Source organism: Desmodus rotundus, unplaced genomic scaffold (genome assembly GCF_022682495.2).
Source record: "Desmodus rotundus isolate HL8 unplaced genomic scaffold, HLdesRot8A.1 manual_scaffold_15, whole genome shotgun sequence".
Classification (NCBI taxonomy): Eukaryota; Metazoa; Chordata; class Mammalia; order Chiroptera; family Phyllostomidae; genus Desmodus; species Desmodus rotundus.
The window spans coordinates 2,418,522-2,430,509 of NW_026527203.1; the positions used below are offsets into that span (position 1 = coordinate 2,418,522).

Sequence of the window (11,988 nt, forward strand, 5' to 3'; positions counted from 1 at the left end):
GATATGTTATCCCTTGACCTTAGAGTAGATGGGAGCTTTACTATTTGTTTTAGTTTCTTAGTCACTTTGTAGTTTGAGAGCCAGATTTTGTCCTTTCTGATATTTACCAAAGTGCACATTTCCAAGACTCTATTAATAAATACATTATATTGTCATTACTGAGAACATGCTTGGACCTGTTATTGTCACAGAATGCACATTGAAGTTGGTATTTTCTGCTTAGAGTACTCTTCATTTTCTCAGTATTTCATAGGCAAAGGCATGACCTTTTACACTTTAATGAGGCAGAAATAATTAAAGCCAAACTAACGGAGTTATAACTATGCCCAAATAATGCAGTAGGAAAAATTGACCAAAGGTCGTTGCAGCTATGCTGTTGGGAACCGCCCTGCCTGGTTTCAGAGGCTGTAACCCCTCATGGTTAAGGCTGAGTCAGAGTTGGGACCATAAGCCACTAAGGAGACAAAGCTTGCCTCCCTGGCAAGTGTGCCACCTCAGCCCACTTCACCCTGTTTGGCCCTGAGCTTGGCCAGTTAGCCAATGACAGGTAAGAATCCTCAAGGGAGGGTCAACCTAAGACAGGCTCTGGACACAGAAGAGGCCCGCAGGGAAGGATTCAGGGGGCTGTGGAAAAAGGGGGTGATGGACCCTTGCCCCTCGGCTTTGAAATAGCCTGAGTCCTCATTCTTTCTGCAAGAAGTCTCCTAATCTCTTGGCTGCCTTACTTGCCTTGCCTGACTTAAGCCTGAAGCAATAACAGAGGGCAGTGCAGTCCTGTGCTGGGAGGGGCAGATTCCCTGGGGAATAAGGCCTAAGAAAAATACATCCATTCCTGTGAAACCTACTTAATTTGTACCCTCAGTTTAAGAGATAAGGGTCCAGACCTGAGATGAGTCTGGCGCCTAGAGATTTATGGCCCTCTAACTAATTGGCTGTAACTCAGAATAAGCCCTCAGAGTTCTCTGTAAATCTTGTATTGTTTAACCCTTACTGACTGACAATGATTGATGAGATTAATCTGTATTCCTATGCGAATAAACCTAATAAAAGCCCCTAGAGAGAGAGGCTCTGGGCCTTTCTCCGCTTGAGAGAAACAGCCACCTTTCCTCCCAAGCAGATCATTTCTTAGTAGTCTTTTTATTTGTCCCTGGCGGACCTGGAGGGCTGCTTTAAAGCCCCCTGACACTATGTCCTCCATTTTCATTAAAGTCCATAGTTTTTCAGAAAAGGAAGACATGATGTGTTAAAAGTAAGAAGATATTGTAAACATATTTCATTGCATCCCAAGTAAAGAGGAAACCAGAAGTTCCATAAAGGAAAAAATATATACATTTAGAATAGTTTTATGCAAGTTAATTTTAATTAAACCAAGAATGTATTGCCATTTGGAAACAAGGTGACGGACTTACATTTACAGAGCAAAATACTTCATACACAGAAAAAAGCTGAACTAGTATGCAGAAGCTAGATGCATGATAATATTCTGCATTTAATGTAGCATTAGAAGGCCAAGGTTCCCATCATCTTTCTACGTGTGAAAACAACACAGACAGACACTTACCTCACAGAGACTCATTGCTTTCCCATGACGCGGTTTTTCCAGTGATGTCTCAACCTTCCTGGGACATCTGAAAGTTGTATTGTAATATTCAGCAACTAATCTGGTAGGAGAATATGAGCAACAAACCCAATGCTCATAAACACTCTCAGGCTCTGGACCTGTGCTGCATTTTAATGTAATCTCACGCTACTTTCTGTATCAGTAAATCTGACGCACCAGATTGTATTCTCCTTAGCTGTGCATTAGCACGACTGCCTTCTTAATATGAACTTGGAGTGAACATGACTTCAACTTGACATCATGCCTTCTTTGCTTCAATAAAATTCAGTGCTAACCCAGTTTCAATTACCTGCGAAACATCTTTTAAGGCCGTATTATTAATGAATGGCATGTTTGAAGGCAGCAAAACCTATTTTTAAATATATTGTGTTATGCACATATATTTCCCTACTCTGGCTTGGCAGTAGATTGGAAGAGGAAAAATTAAAGGATATAATAAATAATTCTAACAAGAGAAATCATTGTTACTTGCCTTTTCACTGTTCACCATCACGACATTCCTTCCTTACTGTTGTCAGAAGGCATATTTTGCATGGAGAAAACACTTCAAAGGTTTCAGAACCGAAGTGGAATTGATCTAGCCCTAATAGGGCAAAGTGTTTCTCAATTTCATGGTCCATATTATAGACATGAGGGGCCATGTGATTCCCGTCTGCAATTCAGGGCACAGAATGCAGTATGCCAGGGTCACCTTTAGAAAAAAAGTTTCTTTACCCATGAAAAAGGAAAGCCAAGGTTTCTCCAGTTTCTTGTCTCCGGTTCAACTGCGTGCAATGCTATGCTGTGTCTGGATTTCTGCAGCCATATTGAGACCAATAGGGAAGCCAAGGGACACCAAGCTATACAGTTAAGCCACGTCAGAAGCGTCAACAGCAATTATGTAGTTTCTTCCCTTTCTTGTCTGTCCAAAAGTAACACTATGCTACCAACTTCAGCATTTATTGTTTACATTATATTGCTTCTTACTCACACAGAATGTATAGCAAGTTGAGACATGCCGTATGTTCTTCAACATAACAACTTAGGTTTTCCCTCAATAATAAGCAAAGTATAAATCCCATGGATTAAAACAAACACACATCTCTTACTTCTGAGTCTTCCAGTTATCTATGATATTCTTTAGTCTCCTCATCTGATCTTGGCTTGACTTTTGGTGGAAGGTAGACCTGAGGATTGAGTGAGGTGTTTTCCCATATGGAAGCCAAGAATGAATGTGTATCCATTATATACAACATACTTTTGTAGGCAGCTGTTCCAACCTAATGAGGACTTCCAGTAATTAGCATAGCTTCAGGATTTGGACATCACAACTGATGTCTTGCCATTGATGGAGAAAGTCACATGCCCAAGAAAATCAATAGAATAAGGACATAGGTTCTCGAAGCAGTAAGGGGTAAAGGGGACAGTAGCGTATTCTCTGCATATAATTTACCACAAGTAATATTAACTATGGATTATTAGGTTGCATAATTAGTTGTATTCATTTTTATTGCTACTAAATGTAATATTATTAAATAATAAGACATTCATTTTGCTTTTTGTCTTTAAAGATTTTTGTAATTCAACTTTAGAGAGAGGAAATGAGGGACAGAAACAGGCAAGCATGGTTGTCTCTCAGGCGCCTCCCGTGAGGACATAGCCCACAGACCAGGCATGTGCCCTGCCTAGGAGTTGAACACCCAACCCATTGGTGTACAGGACGGCACTACCACCAACAGAGCTACACACTCTTGGGCTCCCTTCCCTTTAGGCTTAGTAAATTTTTTGCACACCAGGCGCTAGAGAAGTCTTTTCCGAAACAGAAAATATTCACATCATATTTACTTAAAGTTCTTCCAGGTTACTTACAGTGTATGGAATAAAATCAAAACTTCATCAGTTCATCTGAAGTCTGTTCACAACCTCAACATTGCCTTCTTGGCTTTAGGCATTCTTCAAACCACACATTTTTCAATGCACCAAAGTGCATTTAATTCCTGGAAATAGTCATGCTTTCTGTCACAGCAGGCCTTTCACATCTGCTTGTTCTCCTGGCTCAGTTATAATCTTTCCATTTTTGCTTCCTGCCCTTTTCTCTTGCCTAATTTCTTCTCACCCCTCCTACCTAACTGCCAGTGATCATGCCTGACTCAGATCAGATAGAACTCCCTCCAGAGTCTCCTTTGATCCTTGGCCTTCTTATAGCCATGGATTCTAAATATGTTTTTTAGGATTGTAGCAAGCCATTTTAATGACGTAAATACATGTCAACGTGTTTTCCTCTTCCTCCATCAGACCATGAATGCCTTTAATTCGGAGATCATATCATATTTATCTTTGCACCTAACATAGATCCTCCACACCCTGTTCAGTAAATTAGTGGTGATCATTATAGATATCAATTGCATCTAAATCTCATGCTCCTGTGAGGGGTGGGACCAAGAGTGAAATAAATCGAGCCCTCCACCCCTTCGCAACGATTTATATAGGTTGAACAAAATGCAAGCTTTGAAACTGAATTGAAAGAAAAGCCCCAAACAGTAAAATGAAATCCAAAGTGTGTGTAGAAAAGCAGCCATGCCTTGACAGTGGGTAACTAAGTAGATTAATGGTGTGCACAGAAGCTCCTGGTCATTTTACATATCTACTGGTGGAGCTAACATACTCCTCTCTGCCTCTGGCATTTCACACTGTAATTCGAAGCAAAGATTGGCAATCAATGGGGTGAGAATCTTGAGAGTGTGGCCGCAATACATTGTCCTTCAATAGATTCTGAAACTTGTTGTTTTCTCCTGACATATCAACCCTATGCACATGTCATGTGTGAGAAACAGCATTTGATTTTGATGACAAACTCCTAAAGTATCCCCTGGGAGCTGGCGTTAGGTCCTGCACATCCTCGATAAATTGTGATGTACATAGGAGAACACCCATCAGCAGTGTGACCAGGAGCAGAAAAGGCAGCCAATATTGTAGTGCTTTTTCCAGTGTATTCCACTTTTCATTGTAAAATATCACAGGGGACTCCCTTGCCTGACATGCTTCCTTATTCTTTACAGAGGACTAGAACCATTTTTTTTTTATACAAGTTCACTTTTTACTTATTTTTTTGTTTGTTTATGTCTTTATTTTATAGACAGCTCCAATAAGTTGCTATAACATTATGACTATAGAATTATTGTTATAACAATGATTCCCTCTCATTCAGGCCCTCTGTCTTTCCTGACCTTGCTACCACTGACTTGCTGATGTCTTCAGCTGGCCCTTGTGATGTCACAGAGCATGTTCCATACTGCCAGGGAAACGCAGGACCGTTTGGGGCAGGCCTGAAGAAAGAGTAGTGGCAGGCCGGTAGGAGCGGTTGGCACTGTAGAAGGGAGGCCTTGCGTCCTGGCAGCTCAGTTTGGGCTTTAGACACTGAGCAGCCGACAGTAGCAGAGGAGGAAGTGATGGAAGAAGCATGGATGGAGGAGCCAGAGGTGCAGCAGGAGGAGGTACAGGAGCCAAGGATTGAGGATCCAGGGACGAGCGGAGCACAGGTGAGCAGGAGCCCCTCAGGTCTTGCTGGTCCAGGTGAGTCCGCAACTCGCCTTCAACCCGCCGCCATTACACAGCCCACAGCCCGGCTCCAGCTCTTACCCACCGACCTTGGGGGGTTGGCTGTGCCTCTAAACATGGTCTTCGTAAATCACGCCCCACTAACCCATCGTCTCCCCTGACCCTTTGTCCCTGTCAGGATATCCGGACCATCCCTGCTCCGTTTGACATATCCACCGCTCTGAGGCGACTGCACAAGGAACTGACAGACATTACAAACGACCCCCCGCCCATGTGCTTCGCGGGGCCGGTGGACGACAGCATGTTCACATGGAAGGGGACCATTATGGGTCCCGCCAACAGCCCCTACGAGGGTGGGCTGTTCCGCCTGAACATACAATTCCCACCCAATTACCCCTTCAGGCCGCCGCTTATTTACTTCACAACCCCGATCTACCACCCCAATATCAACCGAAGGGGATATATCTGTGTAGATATTCTCAGGTCCTAGAGGTCTCCTATACTGACCATATCCAAACTCTTGCTATCCATCACCTCCATGCTATGTGACCCCAACCCCAACGACCCCTTTGTTCCGTCCATTGGGAGAATGTACTTACAGGACAGGGATGCCTTTGATACCATGGCCCGAGCTTGGACCAAGAAGTATGCTAGGAGAATGAGGGACAAATGATAACCCCTCACCTCAATAAGACACCTGGCTTTTGAATGGGCTGTTCTTTGACTACTTTCTGGGAGGCATCCTTTCCAATATCACATGTGACACATTAGAGTGTGTGGAGGCTGGAGGGAAGCCGTGGGTGGCGTGGGTGTGAGAGGTGAGGGGGAAGGGGGCATGCTTGGGAAATGGGGGTAGCGGGAAAGAGGCCAGTTCCAATAAACATTTTACTGAAGGCCTTCTTTCCTCCTTAGGGATAGGAAATGTAGAACAACAGTGTGGTGGGCTTAGCAGGAGTACTTTAGAACTGACAATGGCGGGGACCACTGGATGAAGATTAGGAAGTTCATAAGGTATCTTTTTCATTCTGAGGCACCTGTGTGTTTAGGGGTTTGCTTTGGCAGAAGTGAACGGCAACCCATAGCCTCTACTACCAGGCCTGCATTTAACTGCAGAAACATTAAGTGGATGAGGAGTTGTCACAAAAAGAAAACTGTGTTTTGTTGCAAGAATTCTCCACCCTCAGTCATCAATGCCCACCTTTTTGACATATATGCCTCCCTGCACACTCTGGATTGCACCCCAATTTCCAGGACATGCCCACATGTTGACAATAGCTCACATGTACAAGCTGCCCTAGTGCCTGCCCATCAGTAGATGAGTGGTAAGTGCACACAATGCAATAAATAGTACATGCAAATCTGACCCCTTGCGACAGTGTGCATGGACCTGAGGAACATTATGCTCAGTGAAATAAGCCAGTCAGAGGAAGACAGATACCAAACAATCTCACTAATTTGGAGAATGAAATGAACAAACTGAACTAACAAGGCTGATTGGGACAGGCACCTAGGAGAGCTGGCCAACAGGTGTCAGAGCAGGGAGGTTGTGCCTGCTGGGTGGGGAAGGGGAAGGGATTAAGAAAAACCATCCCAGATAACAGTAAGGGTTAGACCTGAGGGAAAGGAGGAGGGGCGATGCAAAAGAAGGGTGTGAAGTGGGACAGCTGCTTGTGCTGGACACCGTCTTGACATGGGGTGCTCTACACATAATTCAATATACACTACAGAGGAATCGTAGACTTGTATGCTTAAAACCTGCATAATTCCAATAAGCAGTGTCTCCCCCAGCACAGGCAATTAAAAAAATAACAAAATAAGAAAACTTTCTTTCTTTGTTTCATCCTTTTCTCTACGAAAGCGTGTATTCACACCCGTGTCCTTAGAGCTCTCCTGTGACTGAGCAGCTGTTGAGGTCCTTCTGATTGCCTCATGGGCTATATACTGGAGGCTAAGGTTTTGTGATTAAGGAAAGGAGCTATCCACACCGGGAAGACAGACAAGAGAGACGCAAATGCAAACGACAATGAGATATAACCTCACCAGTCAGAATGGCCATCATCAAGAAGTCAACACAAAACGCATACTGGTGAGATTGTAGAACGAAGGCAACCCTTTGGCCCTGTGGGTCGAAATGCAGACTGGGGCACTCACTGTTGGAAACGATATTGAATTTCTTCATTAATGGGATTGCCTTTTCATCCAGATATTCCACTGCTGGGATCCTACCTGAAGAATCCTCCAACATGCGCCATGCTGTTGGTCAACACTAGAAGTGAGGAAGAACAATTAAGCAATCGGAGCCAGCAAGCGAGAGGGTCGGAAATCAAAATGCAAGAGTGGCTAAAGGCAGAGACCATTTGGGCAGGTTCTTTGTTGCTCCACGTGAAACATGAGATAGGGCTAAGGGAAAGGTGAAGATCCAGATGACTGGACCGACAGGAGAGATTTTTCAAATTGTGCTTTCATAACATTAGGGTGCAGGTTCCTGCCATGCTGGTTCCTGGGTGGCCTGAGAAAGAGGCATCTAACATCATTTTCAGGACCTTGGGAGCTTACAGGCAGCCTGCATAGTCTCTGTTTCTAACTGGATGTTTGAGTGAGGCCACATTTTCATCACGTGCTTCAACCGAAAAAATATCTTATCAATAGCTTACAATTCATACCCCAAAGAGCACCTTCAGAGTTGCAGGATTTTGTCCCTTAAGAACAGTGATCAGAAAGAGAAGGTCTGGACAAGGGAGTCTTAGCAAGTCCTCTGAACATGGTTGTTTGGCATGTTAAAGTGTGTACGCATGGGAGCATTCCTTTGGTTTACCATTCATCTCTGCAGAGCACTTCAGGCAGACACCATCAGGTGATCAGAGGTGAAATGGACTTCCAATTTTCAGTCTACCAGCTTCAGCCAAGGAATTTGGAGTGCAGATATTTTGGCTCTGGTGTTCAATATCTTCCAGTGCCCTCCCTGGTTTCATGGCAGTGTAGCTGGTTTGCAGGTGTTTCCTTTCTAAGCGCCTTCTGCCAGCATGTCACAGAGTCCGATCTGTGCTGTTCGGGGGGTCTCTTGTACTATTAGTGAGTCACGTGTGTTAATGATTTGACTTCCTATGAACAGCAAATGAACAGATACAAGAACTGACCTAAGGGAAGTAAAGTAAAGGCTAAAAACACGTGTTAATTGTACAAAGCAGATGCAGACATAGAACTGAGTCTCACATGTGCATTTGTTTCTGAGAGCGGGAAGTAGAGACTTGAGAACTGCAGAAAGGTTTATGAGGTTAAATCAACTGATTTAAGCCCTCAATTTATTAAATGTGTTTATTTATTTTATTTAACTACAGTTGGCTGGATTTTCTCCCAATCCCTCCCTCCCCAGGCAAGTCCAACCTCCCTCCCCCCACCCTAACATCCCCTTTGATTTTGTCCTTGTGTCCTGTACAGTAGCTCCTATAGACCACTCTCCCCCCACTATCTCCACTCCACTTACCTGTGGCTATTGTTACCATGTTTTTAATTTCAATGTCACCGGTTATATTTTCTTTGCTTTTTCTTTTCTTGTTATATTCCAGTTAAAAGTGAGAACCTGTGCACCTCCATGTTCGCAGCAGTACAATTTATAATAGCCAAGTACTAGAAGCAATATCAGTGCCAGTGGTAATAAGTTGATCCAAAACTATGGTACATTTACACAATGGAATGCTACACATCAGAGAGAATTCAGGAGCTGATACTCTTTGCAATGGCATGGATGGAAGTAGAGAGCAATTTGCGAAGGGAAATAAGCCAGGCTGTGAGGGAGAAATACCATTTAGGACTTTTTATTTATTTATTTTTTTTTTGCTAATTTTATAGGATCAGTGCTGACAGCATAATGGAACAAGTCTGCTGTGTGGAATTAAAGGTTCAAGGAAGGACACTCTTACTACATGAATTATGTTTTGAATCATAATGTGTCTAATTATGTTTCCCTAGACATCCTCACTAATCCCTGTATTTTGAAACTATATCTACCACTTGGAAAGTGCATTAAAGACTATAAGATTGGCATATGTGGAATTCAATGAATACTATAAAATAACAAAGAAAGTATAAATGGATGAATTATAACCGAAACAGAATGAGGGCTGTCGGATGGGAAGGGGCTGGGGGAATGGAAGAAGAAGGTGAAGGGAGTGGTGGAAAAACACCTATGCGGGATCCTTGGACACAGATAAGAGTGTGGAGAAGGGCAGAGGGAAGGGGGCTGGAGTTGGGAGCATGAGTGGAAAGGGGGAAAGGTGTGAACGGCTGTAGTAGGAGAAAGAACACTCCAAATGTCCATTTAAAAAACTAGTCCCTTCAAAACAACTTGGCCAATACTTGGGAGTGTTCCCTTCCCTCCTCACTGAATCTACCAAAGATCTCTATCCACAGGAAGAACACATTGTGTCCTGCCTCCCTACCCTATGTCAGGCTCTTAAGTAATCCAAGAAATTATTGCTAGGAAGGTGTCCACACTGTTACTGGACCATCACTGAAAATTAGTTTCATTCAGGTAACACGTCCACAGTCATTTGGATAATGGTTCACTTCACTCAGGTCATCGTGGAGGCCAGTTCATGGAATCCAAGAACTTTGAAGAAAGCCTGTCACTTCTACTTTAGTGAATGAGATGCATATGTAGATACACATCATCCAGGGTAGTGAGAGAAGCAATTGTCAGAAGCAGCTCTGGCTGCTGGGAACTATTCTGTGAGTCCAACTGGGAGAAAAAGTTTAACGTTCCCTTTATTATAATGACACGCTACTTAATGCTTTCATGAACTTTAACGGTATTGCACCAGAAAGGATAGACCAGTTTCTTGTAGTCTTAAGCATTGACAAAACTATAATTCAAATCTTAGCTACCAGGTAACCCAAATAGAATTTAATCACATAATGCTCTCTATTGGAGACCTTGATGAGTAATATATACACACAAGTATATAATCCTTACTTAGGTCTACACATACATTCTTTCAAAAATAAATTTATGGTGTTTTGAAAATAATTTCATGGACTATCTGTATAGAAAACATTCAGAAAAACGTTTGTTTCCACTATGTCTTGACTGGATATATTTTTCACATTTTGGAAATGTGTAGTTTTAAAGGAAGCAATAAGAGAAAATGAGAAAACATCAGTAGAAAATAACTTTGTTCTTCTGCAGTCCTATTTAATATTTCCATCTATTATTCATTATAAAACAATAAAGAGTGCTTGAAAATCACATGTCACTAAGAAATAACTTGCTCTGGACTAACACATATATAGACATTCAATGAAATATGAACTTACCTGTGAGGAGAAATATCTAGGGAAATTAGAAGAAAGATATTTCTATGTACTGCTTTCCTTTCTCCCATTACACCAACACACAGCCATGCAATTTATTGCACCCTAGGAGTAAGCAAAACAGTCAATACCCTGTGGGACTGATCCTATATTTCACCAATTCTGTGGGATATCTAAGACCTTATCATCACAATAATGGTTACAGTACGGCAGTGGTAAGTGTTATGTGTGTCATCCGAGTTGTGCTCATTCAGCCCATGTTAGATTTATTCCCAGTAAATGTCAGTGCTAGAAAGTGTACATTTTTCTTTTCCACTGACAAGTTCTTGACAATAAATTCTGTGGCTCGTACGATAGCAAACAAATCATGACAGGGTCTTCATTCTTGTAAAGCTATGAAGACTATCACATAGTTCAATTGACTTGTCACGCAGCATCACAATACTGCTTCTATGTGTGTATTTCACGTGGCAACATCAAGATAATGCTTCAATCAAAGGATTTCGTGAAAATGAGAGACTTTTTAAATCATCTGAGGCCCTTGGCTTACGTATGATAATTTAAAGTCATGTAATTTCTTGAATTGGTAAGAAAAGGACAGGCTGCTCTTTATGATCTAAGCATCATTTCAGGGTCATGTAGTAACGCGCCAAATCTGCAATTCCCATTGCTGCACTTCCAACTGGTATGTCCATTCTTGTGTGTAACCATCTCTTTCTTTCTTTCAGAGAGACTCTCGAGGCTACTGTTGGTCACTTCTGACAGAGAGTAGAAACCAGAGTAGGCGCGGTGTCATATAATGAGAGGATACAGAGAACTGATTGAAAGCCCCTGTCTTCCATACTTGGAAACCACTTATCTAGTTTCCCTTAACAGGAAAAAAAAAAACCATAGAAAGTTCACTGTTTATAAAATATTGAATAGAATAATACACTTTTCCTTTATATCTCCCTCCAAACATATTAATAATATTACAAATCCTTTTTTAAGAAACATTTCTTTTTTTTAGAGAAAGAAACATCCATATGAAAGAGAAACATCTATTACTTGCCCCTCATTCCCATCCTACGTGGGCACCAAACGAGCAACCCAGGAATGTGCTCTATGGGAATCAAACCTGAAACATCTTACTTTCTAGTGTGAGGCCCAGCCAACTGAGCCACACCTGTGAGAACCACTCGTCTCTGACATCTACACTGTGGTGAAGAAGAATAGGGACTTTGGAGGCACTCAGGACTGGCTTTATCACTGTCTAGTATTCAGCTTTGAATAGTTTTGTATCTCTTAGAATCCCGAGTTACTGATTTGTAAAATAAAATAAAGTATAGTTCCCCCAAGAAATGGTCCTGAAGTCTCAACAAGAACATGCTCTTTTAAAACTATAAGTATCCACCCAAAAATGCTAGACTGTACAGAAATAATAATAAATATTTCCTCTCTGAAGAAATTTCAGTCCTGTTTGAAAGACACTCCAGTCACCTCTGGCCATGACACAGGCCTAGGTAGATGCACTTCTTCTC

At 42.2% G+C, this 11,988-nt stretch overlaps 1 pseudogene; it reads left to right on the forward strand.

The window, feature by feature from the left end:
- Positions 1 to 5,064: 5,064 nt before the first annotated feature.
- LOC139440628 (ubiquitin-conjugating enzyme E2 D2-like) lies at positions 5,065 to 5,831 on the forward strand (annotated as a pseudogene).
- Positions 5,832 to 11,988: the final 6,157 nt, after the last annotated feature.